Source organism: Hyla sarda, chromosome 4 (assembly GCF_029499605.1).
Source record: "Hyla sarda isolate aHylSar1 chromosome 4, aHylSar1.hap1, whole genome shotgun sequence".
Taxonomy (NCBI): Eukaryota; Metazoa; Chordata; class Amphibia; order Anura; family Hylidae; genus Hyla; species Hyla sarda.
Genome location: NC_079192.1, coordinates 20,241,424 through 20,253,923, shown reverse-complemented (window position 1 = coordinate 20,253,923; position 12,500 = coordinate 20,241,424). Strand labels below are relative to the sequence as shown.

Here is a 12,500-nt window from a genome sequence, read left to right as displayed (position 1 = left end):
TCTGTGCCTATGTTTCAGATCTAGGGAAGGATTAAGGCAAGACAGCAAGGGTCAGTTTTGTAGTTCTTCCTGTTCACCCTATTCATCACAGAGTACATCTGATCCCTGGGGATCCCTCCTCAAGGATTGTATTCCAGATTGTCCGTGCAACATCTTAGCAGGTGGTAATACAGCGCCCATACTGAGAGAGGGACGAGAGGTTCTCGTGCATTGAAAGGGGAAGCGCTGATTAGTTAACTGGCGCCAGGTACCTGCCTCAACCAATCCATATTCTGGGCATGTAACGTGAGCTGAAAGAGCAAGTAAAAGCAAAAGCTACTCAATGGCAACGGTGGGATTCGAACCCACGCCCCCGAAGAGACTGGAGCCTTAATTCAGCGCCTTAGACCTCTCGGCCACGCTACCACGCTACCACATGGTGTTGCAGCTTTCCGACCCTACCTGGGGACATAGACCTAAGTAAAGGGCGAAACAAGCATAGCTTCCCCTTCGGGAATTCGGAGCCTGGTTACCTGCATGACAGGCAGGAATACTCACAACTATACTAACGAGGAACAACCTATGCCTGCTGCTCCATGGTAATGTCCTTAAAGGGTCAGCGTTTAATAGTTCTGAAGGGAGAATTAATCGCTTTAGCTCAGCGCTAGGGATCAAAGGTGTAATCTCGTTATACCTCTGGAAACAGCAAAAAGTGCCTAATGGCAGCGGTGGGATTCGAACCCACGCCTCCAAAGAGACTGGAGCCTAAATCCAGCGCCTTAGACCGCTCGGCCACGCTACCACACACAACTGCTGCTTTTCAACCCTACCTGAGGACGCAGACCTAAGTAAGGGGCGAAATAATCATAGCCACCCCATCTGGGAACCGTACCCCGGTTTTCTGGAGATCTGGAGGAAGAATTAAAAGTTTTAGTGTGGCAGGTGAAGGTACTTAATGGTTCCATGGTGTAATGGTTAGCACTCTGGACTCTGAATCCAGTGATCCGAGTTCAAATCTCGGTGGGACCTTTCTTTACTTTCCTCTCATTACTCAGTACTGTATTAAAATTATTTAACCTTCTTCCAGATGTGAGCTTTTCAAATCCATAAATGCTGCTTCCATACCTTTGTGTTCTGTCGCCCCAAGGTGCAATTAGTTGAGAACTTGGATGAAAACTCATGCCTCAAAGAAACCCAGAGCACTCACATCCCCCCGGGAGCCATAATGCCAGAAATATGGGTTATCCAGGATTAGAAAATAAAGTTAAATTGCCTTTTTCTTCCAGAAACAGTGCCAGCTCTGGCTAGTATAGAGTGGATTTCCTGATTGGTTAACCTCTGTGAATATCCCTGGCTTTTGCAGCTCGGTGCAGATTATGGTGTACGCTGCTCTGTGCCTATGTTTCAGATCTAGGGAAGGATTAAGGCAAGACAGCAAGGGTCAGTTTTGTAGTTCTTCCTGTTCACCCTATTCATCACAGAGTACATCTGATCCCTGGGGATCCCTCCTCAAGGATTGTATTCCAGATTGTCCGTGCAACATCTTAGCAGGTGGTAATACAGCGCCCATACTGAGAGAGGGACGAGAGGTTCTCCTGCATTGAAAGGGGAAGCGCTGATTAGTTAGCTGGCGCCAGGTACCTGCCTCAACCAATCCATATTCTGGGCATGTAACGTGAGCTGAAAGAGCAAGTAAAAGCAAAAGCTACTCAATGGCAATGGTTGGATTCGCACCCACACCCCCGAAGAGACTGGAGCCTTAATTCAGCGCCTTAGACCGCTCGGCCACGCTACCACATGGTGTTGCAGCTTTCCGACCCTACCTGGGGACATAGACCTAAGTAAAGGGCAAAACAAGCATAGCTTCCCCTTCGGGAATTCGGAGCCTGGTTACCTGCATGACAGGCAGGAATACTCACAACTATACTAACGAGGAACAACCTATGCCTGCTGCTCCATGGTAATGTCCTTAAAGGGTCAGCGTTTAATAGTTCTGAAGGGAGAATTAATCGCTTTAGCTCAGCGCTAGGGATCAAAGGTGTAATCTCGTTATACCTCTGGAAACAGCAAAAAGTGCCTAACGGCAGCGGTGGGATTCGAACCCACGCCTCCAAAGAGACTGGAGCCTAAATCCAGCGCCTTAGACCGCTCGGCCACGCTACCACACACAACTGCTACTTTTCAACCCTACCTGAGGACGCAGACCTAAGTAAGGGGCGAAATAATCATAGCCACCCCATCTGGGAACCGTACCCCGGTTTTCTGGAGATCTGGAGGAAGAATTAAAAGTTTTAGTGTGGCAGGTGAAGGTACTTAATGGTTCCATGGTGTAATGGTTAGCACTCTGGACTCTGAATCCAGTGATCCGAGTTCAAATCTCGGTGGGACCTTTCTTTACTTTCCTCTCATTACTCAGTACTGTATTAAAATTATTTAACCTTCTTCCAGATGTGAGCTTTTCAAATCCATAAATGCTGCTTCCATACCTTTGTGTTCTGTCGCCCCAAGGTGCAATTAGTTGAGAACTTGGATGAAAACTCATGCCTCAAAGAAACCCAGAGCACTCACATCCCCCCGGGAGCCATAATGCCAGAAATATGGGTTATCCAGGATTAGAAAATAAAGTTAAATTGCCTCTTTCTTCCAGAAACAGTGCCAGCTCTGGCTAGTATAGAGTGGATTTCCTGATTGGTTAACCTCTGTGAATATCCCTGGCTTTTGCAGCTCGGTGCAGATTATGGTGTACGCTGCTCTGTGCCTATGTTTCAGATCTAGGGAAGGATTAAGGCAAGACAGCAAGGGTCAGTTTTGTAGTTCTTCCTGTTCACCCTATTCATCACAGAGTACATCTGATCCCTGGGGATCCCTCCTCAAGGATTGTATTCCAGATTGTCCGCGCAACATCTTAGCAGGTGGTAATACAGCGCCCATACTGAGAGAGGGACGAGAGGTTCTCCTGCATTGAAAGGGGAAGCGCTGATTAGTTAGCTGGCGCCAGGTACCTGCCTCAACCAATCCATATTCTGGGCATGTAACGTGAGCTGAAAGAGCAAGTAAAAGCAAAAGCTACTCAATGGCAACGGTTGGATTCGCACCCACAACCCCGAAGAGACTGGAGCCTTAATTCAGCGCCTTAGACCGCTCGGCCACGCTACCACATGGTGTTGCAGCTTTCCGACCCTACCTGGGAACATAGACCTAAGTAAAGGGCAAAACAAGCATAGCTTCCCCTTTGGGAATTCGGAGCCTGGTTACCTGCATGACAGGCAGGAATACTCACAACTATACTAACGAGGAACAACCTATGCCTGCTACTCCATGGTAATGTCCTTAAAGGGTCAGCGTTTAATAGTTCTGAAGGGAGAATTAATCGCTTTAGCTCAGAGCTAGGGATCAAAGTTGTAATCTCGTTATACCTCTGGAAACAGCAAAAAGTGCCTAATGGCAGCGGTGGGATTCGACCCCACGCCTCCAAAGAGACTGGAGCCTAAATCCAGCGCCTTACACCGCTCGGCCACGCTACCACACACAACTGCTGCTTTTCAACCCTACCTGAGGACGCAGACCTAAGTAAGGGGCGAAATAATCATAGCCACCCCATCTGGGAACCGTACCCCGGTTTTCTGGAGATCTGGAGGAAGAATTAAAAGTTTTAGTGTGGCAGGTGAAGGTACTTAATGGTTCCATGGTGTAATGGTTAGCACTCTGGACTCTGAATCCAGTGATCCGAGTTCAAATCTCGGTGGGACCTTTCTTTACTTTCCTCTCATTACTCAGTACTGTATTAAAATTATTTAACCTTCTTCCAGATGTGAGCTTTTCAAATCCATAAATGCTGCTTCCATACCTTTGTGTTCTGTCGCCCCAAGGTGCAATTAGTTGAGAACTTGGATGAAAACTCATGCCTCAAAGAAACCCAGAGCACTCACATCCCCCCGGGAGCCATAATGCCAGAAATATGGGTTATCCAGGATTAGAAAATAAAGTTAAATTGCCTCTTTCTTCCAGAAACAGTGCCAGCTCTGGCTAGTATAGAGTGGATTTCCTGATTGGTTAACCTCTGTGAATATCCCTGGCTTTTGCAGCTCGGTGCAGATTATGGTGTACGCTGCTCTGTGCCTATGTTTCAGATCTAGGGAAGGATTAAGGCAAGACAGCAAGGGTCAGTTTTGTAGTTCTTCCTGTTCACCCTATTCATCACAGAGTACATCTGATCCCTGGGGATCCCTCCTCAAGGATTGTATTCCAGATTGTCCGTGCAACATCTTAGCAGGTGGTAATACAGCGCCCATACTGAGAGAGGGACGAGAGGTTCTCGTGCATTGAAAGGGGAAGCGCTGATTAGTTAACTGGCGCCAGGTACCTGCCTCAACCAATCCATATTCTGGGCATGTAACGTGAGCTGAAAGAGCAAGTAAAAGCAAAAGCTACTCAATGGCAACGGTGGGATTCGAACCCACGCCCCCGAAGAGACTGGAGCCTTAATTCAGCGCCTTAGACCTCTCGGCCACGCTACCACGCTACCACATGGTGTTGCAGCTTTCCGACCCTACCTGGGGACATAGACCTAAGTAAAGGGCGAAACAAGCATAGCTTCCCCTTCGGGAATTCGGAGCCTGGTTACCTGCATGACAGGCAGGAATACTCACAACTATACTAACGAGGAACAACCTATGCCTGCTGCTCCATGGTAATGTCCTTAAAGGGTCAGCGTTTAATAGTTCTGAAGGGAGAATTAATCGCTTTAGCTCAGCGCTAGGGATCAAAGGTGTAATCTCGTTATACCTCTGGAAACAGCAAAAAGTGCCTAATGGCAGCGGTGGGATTCGAACCCACGCCTCCAAAGAGACTGGAGCCTAAATCCAGCGCCTTAGACCGCTCGGCCACGCTACCACACACAACTGCTGCTTTTCAACCCTACCTGAGGACGCAGACCTAAGTAAGGGGCGAAATAATCATAGCCACCCCATCTGGGAACCGTACCCCGGTTTTCTGGAGATCTGGAGGAAGAATTAAAAGTTTTAGTGTGGCAGGTGAAGGTACTTAATGGTTCCATGGTGTAATGGTTAGCACTCTGGACTCTGAATCCAGTGATCCGAGTTCAAATCTCGGTGGGACCTTTCTTTACTTTCCTCTCATTACTCAGTACTGTATTAAAATTATTTAACCTTCTTCCAGATGTGAGCTTTTCAAATCCATAAATGCTGCTTCCATACCTTTGTGTTCTGTCGCCCCAAGGTGCAATTAGTTGAGAACTTGGATGAAAACTCATGCCTCAAAGAAACCCAGAGCACTCACATCCCCCCGGGAGCCATAATGCCAGAAATATGGGTTATCCAGGATTAGAAAATAAAGTTAAATTGCCTTTTTCTTCCAGAAACAGTGCCAGCTCTGGCTAGTATAGAGTGGATTTCCTGATTGGTTAACCTCTGTGAATATCCCTGGCTTTTGCAGCTCGGTGCAGATTATGGTGTACGCTGCTCTGTGCCTATGTTTCAGATCTAGGGAAGGATTAAGGCAAGACAGCAAGGGTCAGTTTTGTAGTTCTTCCTGTTCACCCTATTCATCACAGAGTACATCTGATCCCTGGGGATCCCTCCTCAAGGATTGTATTCCAGATTGTCCGTGCAACATCTTAGCAGGTGGTAATACAGCGCCCATACTGAGAGAGGGACGAGAGGTTCTCCTGCATTGAAAGGGGAAGCGCTGATTAGTTAGCTGGCGCCAGGTACCTGCCTCAACCAATCCATATTCTGGGCATGTAACGTGAGCTGAAAGAGCAAGTAAAAGCAAAAGCTACTCAATGGCAATGGTTGGATTCGCACCCACACCCCCGAAGAGACTGGAGCCTTAATTCAGCGCCTTAGACCGCTCGGCCACGCTACCACATGGTGTTGCAGCTTTCCGACCCTACCTGGGGACATAGACCTAAGTAAAGGGCAAAACAAGCATAGCTTCCCCTTCGGGAATTCGGAGCCTGGTTACCTGCATGACAGGCAGGAATACTCACAACTATACTAACGAGGAACAACCTATGCCTGCTGCTCCATGGTAATGTCCTTAAAGGGTCAGCGTTTAATAGTTCTGAAGGGAGAATTAATCGCTTTAGCTCAGCGCTAGGGATCAAAGGTGTAATCTCGTTATACCTCTGGAAACAGCAAAAAGTGCCTAACGGCAGCGGTGGGATTCGAACCCACGCCTCCAAAGAGACTGGAGCCTAAATCCAGCGCCTTAGACCGCTCGGCCACGCTACCACACACAACTGCTACTTTTCAACCCTACCTGAGGACGCAGACCTAAGTAAGGGGCGAAATAATCATAGCCACCCCATCTGGGAACCGTACCCCGGTTTTCTGGAGATCTGGAGGAAGAATTAAAAGTTTTAGTGTGGCAGGTGAAGGTACTTAATGGTTCCATGGTGTAATGGTTAGCACTCTGGACTCTGAATCCAGTGATCCGAGTTCAAATCTCGGTGGGACCTTTCTTTACTTTCCTCTCATTACTCAGTACTGTATTAAAATTATTTAACCTTCTTCCAGATGTGAGCTTTTCAAATCCATAAATGCTGCTTCCATACCTTTGTGTTCTGTCGCCCCAAGGTGCAATTAGTTGAGAACTTGGATGAAAACTCATGCCTCAAAGAAACCCAGAGCACTCACATCCCCCCGGGAGCCATAATGCCAGAAATATGGGTTATCCAGGATTAGAAAATAAAGTTAAATTGCCTCTTTCTTCCAGAAACAGTGCCAGCTCTGGCTAGTATAGAGTGGATTTCCTGATTGGTTAACCTCTGTGAATATCCCTGGCTTTTGCAGCTCGGTGCAGATTATGGTGTACGCTGCTCTGTGCCTATGTTTCAGATCTAGGGAAGGATTAAGGCAAGACAGCAAGGGTCAGTTTTGTAGTTCTTCCTGTTCACCCTATTCATCACAGAGTACATCTGATCCCTGGGGATCCCTCCTCAAGGATTGTATTCCAGATTGTCCGCGCAACATCTTAGCAGGTGGTAATACAGCGCCCATACTGAGAGAGGGACGAGAGGTTCTCCTGCATTGAAAGGGGAAGCGCTGATTAGTTAGCTGGCGCCAGGTACCTGCCTCAACCAATCCATATTCTGGGCATGTAACGTGAGCTGAAAGAGCAAGTAAAAGCAAAAGCTACTCAATGGCAACGGTTGGATTCGCACCCACAACCCCGAAGAGACTGGAGCCTTAATTCAGCGCCTTAGACCGCTCGGCCACGCTACCACATGGTGTTGCAGCTTTCCGACCCTACCTGGGAACATAGACCTAAGTAAAGGGCAAAACAAGCATAGCTTCCCCTTTGGGAATTCGGAGCCTGGTTACCTGCATGACAGGCAGGAATACTCACAACTATACTAACGAGGAACAACCTATGCCTGCTACTCCATGGTAATGTCCTTAAAGGGTCAGCGTTTAATAGTTCTGAAGGGAGAATTAATCGCTTTAGCTCAGAGCTAGGGATCAAAGTTGTAATCTCGTTATACCTCTGGAAACAGCAAAAAGTGCCTAATGGCAGCGGTGGGATTCGACCCCACGCCTCCAAAGAGACTGGAGCCTAAATCCAGCGCCTTACACCGCTCGGCCACGCTACCACACACAACTGCTGCTTTTCAACCCTACCTGAGGACGCAGACCTAAGTAAGGGGCGAAATAATCATAGCCACCCCATCTGGGAACCGTACCCCGGTTTTCTGGAGATCTGGAGGAAGAATTAAAAGTTTTAGTGTGGCAGGTGAAGGTACTTAATGGTTCCATGGTGTAATGGTTAGCACTCTGGACTCTGAATCCAGTGATCCGAGTTCAAATCTCGGTGGGACCTTTCTTTACTTTCCTCTCATTACTCAGTACTGTATTAAAATTATTTAACCTTCTTCCAGATGTGAGCTTTTCAAATCCATAAATGCTGCTTCCATACCTTTGTGTTCTGTCGCCCCAAGGTGCAATTAGTTGAGAACTTGGATGAAAACTCATGCCTCAAAGAAACCCAGAGCACTCACATCCCCCCGGGAGCCATAATGCCAGAAATATGGGTTATCCAGGATTAGAAAATAAAGTTAAATTGCCTCTTTCTTCCAGAAACAGTGCCAGCTCTGGCTAGTATAGAGTGGATTTCCTGATTGGTTAACCTCTGTGAATATCCCTGGCTTTTGCAGCTCGGTGCAGATTATGGTGTACGCTGCTCTGTGCCTATGTTTCAGATCTAGGGAAGGATTAAGGCAAGACAGCAAGGGTCAGTTTTGTAGTTCTTCCTGTTCACCCTATTCATCACAGAGTACATCTGATCCCTGGGGATCCCTCCTCAAGGATTGTATTCCAGATTGTCCGTGCAACATCTTAGCAGGTGGTAATACAGCGCCCATACTGAGAGAGGGACGAGAGGTTCTCGTGCATTGAAAGGGGAAGCGCTGATTAGTTAACTGGCGCCAGGTACCTGCCTCAACCAATCCATATTCTGGGCATGTAACGTGAGCTGAAAGAGCAAGTAAAAGCAAAAGCTACTCAATGGCAACGGTGGGATTCGAACCCACGCCCCCGAAGAGACTGGAGCCTTAATTCAGCGCCTTAGACCTCTCGGCCACGCTACCACGCTACCACATGGTGTTGCAGCTTTCCGACCCTACCTGGGGACATAGACCTAAGTAAAGGGCGAAACAAGCATAGCTTCCCCTTCGGGAATTCGGAGCCTGGTTACCTGCATGACAGGCAGGAATACTCACAACTATACTAACGAGGAACAACCTATGCCTGCTGCTCCATGGTAATGTCCTTAAAGGGTCAGCGTTTAATAGTTCTGAAGGGAGAATTAATCGCTTTAGCTCAGCGCTAGGGATCAAAGGTGTAATCTCGTTATACCTCTGGAAACAGCAAAAAGTGCCTAATGGCAGCGGTGGGATTCGAACCCACGCCTCCAAAGAGACTGGAGCCTAAATCCAGCGCCTTAGACCGCTCGGCCACGCTACCACACACAACTGCTGCTTTTCAACCCTACCTGAGGACGCAGACCTAAGTAAGGGGCGAAATAATCATAGCCACCCCATCTGGGAACCGTACCCCGGTTTTCTGGAGATCTGGAGGAAGAATTAAAAGTTTTAGTGTGGCAGGTGAAGGTACTTAATGGTTCCATGGTGTAATGGTTAGCACTCTGGACTCTGAATCCAGTGATCCGAGTTCAAATCTCGGTGGGACCTTTCTTTACTTTCCTCTCATTACTCAGTACTGTATTAAAATTATTTAACCTTCTTCCAGATGTGAGCTTTTCAAATCCATAAATGCTGCTTCCATACCTTTGTGTTCTGTCGCCCCAAGGTGCAATTAGTTGAGAACTTGGATGAAAACTCATGCCTCAAAGAAACCCAGAGCACTCACATCCCCCCGGGAGCCATAATGCCAGAAATATGGGTTATCCAGGATTAGAAAATAAAGTTAAATTGCCTTTTTCTTCCAGAAACAGTGCCAGCTCTGGCTAGTATAGAGTGGATTTCCTGATTGGTTAACCTCTGTGAATATCCCTGGCTTTTGCAGCTCGGTGCAGATTATGGTGTACGCTGCTCTGTGCCTATGTTTCAGATCTAGGGAAGGATTAAGGCAAGACAGCAAGGGTCAGTTTTGTAGTTCTTCCTGTTCACCCTATTCATCACAGAGTACATCTGATCCCTGGGGATCCCTCCTCAAGGATTGTATTCCAGATTGTCCGCGCAACATCTTAGCAGGTGGTAATACAGCGCCCATACTGAGAGAGGGACGAGAGGTTCTCCTGCATTGAAAGGGGAAGTGCTGATTAGTTAGCTGGCGCCAGGTACCTGCCTCAACCAATCGATATTCTGGGCATGTAACGTGAGCTGAAAGAGCAAGTAAAAGCAAAAGCTACTCAATGGCAACGGTGGGATTCGAACCCACGCCCCCGAAGAGACTGGAGCCTTAATCCAGCGCCTTAGACCGCTCGGCCACGCTACCACATGGTGTTGCAGCTTTCCGACCCTACCTGGGGACACAGACCTAAGTAAAGGGCAAAACAAGCATAGCTTCCCCTTCGGGAATTCGGAGCCTGGTCACCTGCATGACAGGCAGGAATACTCACAACTATACTAACGAGGAACAACCTATGCCTGCTGCTCCATGGTAATGTCCTTAAAGGGTCAGCGTTTAATAGTTCTGAAGGGAGAATTAATCGCTTTAGCTCAGCGCTAGGGATCAAAGGTGTAATCTCGTTATACCTCTGGAAACAGCAAAAAGTGCCTAATGGCAGCGGTGGGATTCGAACCCACGCCTCCAAAGAGACTGGAGCCTAAATCCAGCGCCTTAGACCGCTCGGCCACGCTACCACACACAACTGCTGCTTTTCAACCCTACCTGAGGACGCAGACCTAAGTAAGGGGCGAAATAATCATAGCCACCCCATCTGGGAACCGTACCCCGGTTTTCTGGAGATCTGGAGGAAGAATTAAAAGTTTTAGTGTGGCAGGTGAAGGTACTTAATGGTTCCATGGTGTAATGGTTAGCACTCTGGACTCTGAATCCAGTGATCCGAGTTCAAATCTCGGTGGGACCTTTCTTTACTTTCCTCTCATTACTCAGTACTGTATTAAAATTATTTAACCTTCTTCCAGATGTGAGCTTTTCAAATCCATAAATGCTGCTTCCATACCTTTGTGTTCTGTCGCCCCAAGGTGCAATTAGTTGAGAACTTGGATGAAAACTCATGCCTCAAAGAAACCCAGAGCACTCACATCCCCCCGGGAGCCATAATGCCAGAAATATGGGTTATCCAGGATTAGAAAATAAAGTTAAATTGCCTCTTTCTTCCAGAAACAGTGCCAGCTCTGGCTAGTATAGAGTGGATTTCCTGATTGGTTAACCTCTGTGAATATCCCTGGCTTTTGCAGCTCGGTGCAGATTATGGTGTACGCTGCTCTGTGCCTATGTTTCAGATCTAGGGAAGGATTAAGGCAAGACAGCAAGGGTCAGTTTTGTAGTTCTTCCTGTTCACCCTATTCATCACAGAGTACATCTGATCCCTGGGGATCCCTCCTCAAGGATTGTATTCCAGATTGTCCGCGCAACATCTTAGCAGGTGGTAATACAGCGCCCATACTGAGAGAGGGACGAGAGGTTCTCCTGCATTGAAAGGGGAAGCGCTGATTAGTTAGCTGGCGCCAGGTACCTGCCTCAACCAATCCATATTCTGGGCATGTAACGTGAGCTGAAAGAGCAAGTAAAAGCAAAAGCTACTCAATGGCAACGGTGGGATTCGAACCCACGCCCCCGAAGAGACTGGAGCCTTAATCCAGCGCCTTAGACCGCTCGGCCACGCTACCACAAGGTGTTGCAGCTTTCCGACCCTACCTGGGGACACAGACCTAAGTAAAGGGCGAAACAAGCATAGCTTCCCCTTCGGGAATTCGGAGCCTGGTCACCTGCATGACAGGCAGGAATACTCACAACTATACTAACGAGGAACAACCTATGCCTGCTGCTCCATGGTAATGTCCTTAAAGGGTCAGCGTTTAATAGTTCTGAAGGGAGAATTAATCGCTTTAGCTCAGCGCTAGGGATCAAAGGTGTAATCTCGTTATACCTCTGGAAACAGCAAAAAGTGCCTAATGGCAGCGGTGGGATTCGAACCCACGCCTCCAAAGAGACTGGAGCCTAAATCCAGCGCCTTAGACCGCTCGGCCACGCTACCACACACAACTGCTGCTTTTCAACCCTACCTGAGGACGCAGACCTAAGAAAGGGGCGAAATAATCATAGCCACCCCATCTGGGAACCGTACCCCGGTTTTCTGGAGATCTGGAGGAAGAATTAAAAGTTTTAGTGTGGCAGGTGAAGGTACTTAATGGTTCCATGGTGTAATGGTTAGCACTCTGGGCTCTGAATCCAGTGATCCGAGTTCAAATCTCGGTGGGACCTTTCTTTACTTTCCTCTCATTACTCAGTACTGTATTAAAATTATTTAACCTTCTTCCAGATGTGAGCTTTTCAAATCCATAAATGCTGCTTCCATACCTTTGTGTTCTGTCGCCCCAAGGTGCAATTAGTTGAGAACTTGGATGAAAACTCATGCCTCAAAGAAACCCAGAGCACTCACATCCCCCCGGGAGCCATAATGCCAGAAATATGGGTTATCCAGGATTAGAAAATAAAGTTAAATTGCCTCTTTCTTCCAGAAACAGTGCCAGCTCTGGCTAGTATAGAGTGGATTTCCTGATTGGTTAACCTCTGTGAATATCCCTGGCTTTTGCAGCTCGGTGCAGATTATGGTGTACGCTGCTCTGTGCCTATGTTTCAGATCTAGGGAAGGATTAAGGCAAGACAGCAAGGGTCAGTTTTGTAGTTCTTCCTGTTCACCCTATTCATCACAGAGTACATCTGATCCCTGGGGATCCCTCCTCAAGGATTGTATTCCAGATTGTCCGCGCAACATCTTAGCAGGTGGTAATACAGCGCCCATACTGAGAGAGGGACGAGAGGTTCTCCTGCATTGAAAGGGGAAGCGCT

General features: G+C 47.7%; 23 non-coding genes across 23 annotated transcripts; 9 read left to right on the top strand and 14 right to left on the bottom strand.

Moving 5' to 3' along the window:
* Nucleotides 1–323: 323 nt before the first annotated feature.
* TRNAL-AAG (transfer RNA leucine (anticodon AAG)) lies at nt 324–405 on the bottom strand. Its single transcript has one exon. It is a non-coding gene; the product is annotated as a tRNA-Leu (tRNA).
* A 294-nt stretch (nt 406–699) lies between these two features.
* Nucleotides 700–781, bottom strand: TRNAL-UAG (transfer RNA leucine (anticodon UAG)). Its single transcript has one exon. It is a non-coding gene; the product is annotated as a tRNA-Leu (tRNA).
* A 155-nt stretch (nt 782–936) lies between these two features.
* TRNAQ-CUG (transfer RNA glutamine (anticodon CUG)) lies at nt 937–1,008 on the top strand. The gene has a single exon. It is a non-coding gene; the product is annotated as a tRNA-Gln (tRNA).
* A 1,052-nt stretch (nt 1,009–2,060) lies between these two features.
* Nucleotides 2,061–2,142, bottom strand: TRNAL-UAG (transfer RNA leucine (anticodon UAG)). Its single transcript has one exon. It is a non-coding gene; the product is annotated as a tRNA-Leu (tRNA).
* Nucleotides 2,143–2,297: 155 nt separating this feature from the next.
* Nucleotides 2,298–2,369, top strand: TRNAQ-CUG (transfer RNA glutamine (anticodon CUG)). The gene has a single exon. It is a non-coding gene; the product is annotated as a tRNA-Gln (tRNA).
* A 1,052-nt stretch (nt 2,370–3,421) lies between these two features.
* Nucleotides 3,422–3,503, bottom strand: TRNAL-UAG (transfer RNA leucine (anticodon UAG)). The gene has a single exon. It is a non-coding gene; the product is annotated as a tRNA-Leu (tRNA).
* Nucleotides 3,504–3,658: 155 nt separating this feature from the next.
* Nucleotides 3,659–3,730, top strand: TRNAQ-CUG (transfer RNA glutamine (anticodon CUG)). Its single transcript has one exon. It is a non-coding gene; the product is annotated as a tRNA-Gln (tRNA).
* Nucleotides 3,731–4,414: 684 nt separating this feature from the next.
* TRNAL-AAG (transfer RNA leucine (anticodon AAG)) lies at nt 4,415–4,496 on the bottom strand. Its single transcript has one exon. It is a non-coding gene; the product is annotated as a tRNA-Leu (tRNA).
* A 294-nt stretch (nt 4,497–4,790) lies between these two features.
* Nucleotides 4,791–4,872, bottom strand: TRNAL-UAG (transfer RNA leucine (anticodon UAG)). Its single transcript has one exon. It is a non-coding gene; the product is annotated as a tRNA-Leu (tRNA).
* A 155-nt stretch (nt 4,873–5,027) lies between these two features.
* On the top strand, nt 5,028–5,099 carry TRNAQ-CUG (transfer RNA glutamine (anticodon CUG)). Its single transcript has one exon. It is a non-coding gene; the product is annotated as a tRNA-Gln (tRNA).
* A 1,052-nt stretch (nt 5,100–6,151) lies between these two features.
* On the bottom strand, nt 6,152–6,233 carry TRNAL-UAG (transfer RNA leucine (anticodon UAG)). The gene has a single exon. It is a non-coding gene; the product is annotated as a tRNA-Leu (tRNA).
* Nucleotides 6,234–6,388: 155 nt separating this feature from the next.
* TRNAQ-CUG (transfer RNA glutamine (anticodon CUG)) lies at nt 6,389–6,460 on the top strand. The gene has a single exon. It is a non-coding gene; the product is annotated as a tRNA-Gln (tRNA).
* A 1,052-nt stretch (nt 6,461–7,512) lies between these two features.
* TRNAL-UAG (transfer RNA leucine (anticodon UAG)) lies at nt 7,513–7,594 on the bottom strand. The gene has a single exon. It is a non-coding gene; the product is annotated as a tRNA-Leu (tRNA).
* Nucleotides 7,595–7,749: 155 nt separating this feature from the next.
* TRNAQ-CUG (transfer RNA glutamine (anticodon CUG)) lies at nt 7,750–7,821 on the top strand. Its single transcript has one exon. It is a non-coding gene; the product is annotated as a tRNA-Gln (tRNA).
* A 684-nt stretch (nt 7,822–8,505) lies between these two features.
* On the bottom strand, nt 8,506–8,587 carry TRNAL-AAG (transfer RNA leucine (anticodon AAG)). The gene has a single exon. It is a non-coding gene; the product is annotated as a tRNA-Leu (tRNA).
* Nucleotides 8,588–8,881: 294 nt separating this feature from the next.
* Nucleotides 8,882–8,963, bottom strand: TRNAL-UAG (transfer RNA leucine (anticodon UAG)). Its single transcript has one exon. It is a non-coding gene; the product is annotated as a tRNA-Leu (tRNA).
* Nucleotides 8,964–9,118: 155 nt separating this feature from the next.
* On the top strand, nt 9,119–9,190 carry TRNAQ-CUG (transfer RNA glutamine (anticodon CUG)). The gene has a single exon. It is a non-coding gene; the product is annotated as a tRNA-Gln (tRNA).
* A 684-nt stretch (nt 9,191–9,874) lies between these two features.
* On the bottom strand, nt 9,875–9,956 carry TRNAL-AAG (transfer RNA leucine (anticodon AAG)). The gene has a single exon. It is a non-coding gene; the product is annotated as a tRNA-Leu (tRNA).
* A 286-nt stretch (nt 9,957–10,242) lies between these two features.
* Nucleotides 10,243–10,324, bottom strand: TRNAL-UAG (transfer RNA leucine (anticodon UAG)). Its single transcript has one exon. It is a non-coding gene; the product is annotated as a tRNA-Leu (tRNA).
* Nucleotides 10,325–10,479: 155 nt separating this feature from the next.
* Nucleotides 10,480–10,551, top strand: TRNAQ-CUG (transfer RNA glutamine (anticodon CUG)). The gene has a single exon. It is a non-coding gene; the product is annotated as a tRNA-Gln (tRNA).
* A 684-nt stretch (nt 10,552–11,235) lies between these two features.
* Nucleotides 11,236–11,317, bottom strand: TRNAL-AAG (transfer RNA leucine (anticodon AAG)). The gene has a single exon. It is a non-coding gene; the product is annotated as a tRNA-Leu (tRNA).
* A 286-nt stretch (nt 11,318–11,603) lies between these two features.
* On the bottom strand, nt 11,604–11,685 carry TRNAL-UAG (transfer RNA leucine (anticodon UAG)). The gene has a single exon. It is a non-coding gene; the product is annotated as a tRNA-Leu (tRNA).
* Nucleotides 11,686–11,840: 155 nt separating this feature from the next.
* TRNAQ-CUG (transfer RNA glutamine (anticodon CUG)) lies at nt 11,841–11,912 on the top strand. The gene has a single exon. It is a non-coding gene; the product is annotated as a tRNA-Gln (tRNA).
* The last annotated feature ends 588 nt before the right edge of the window (nt 11,913–12,500 follow it).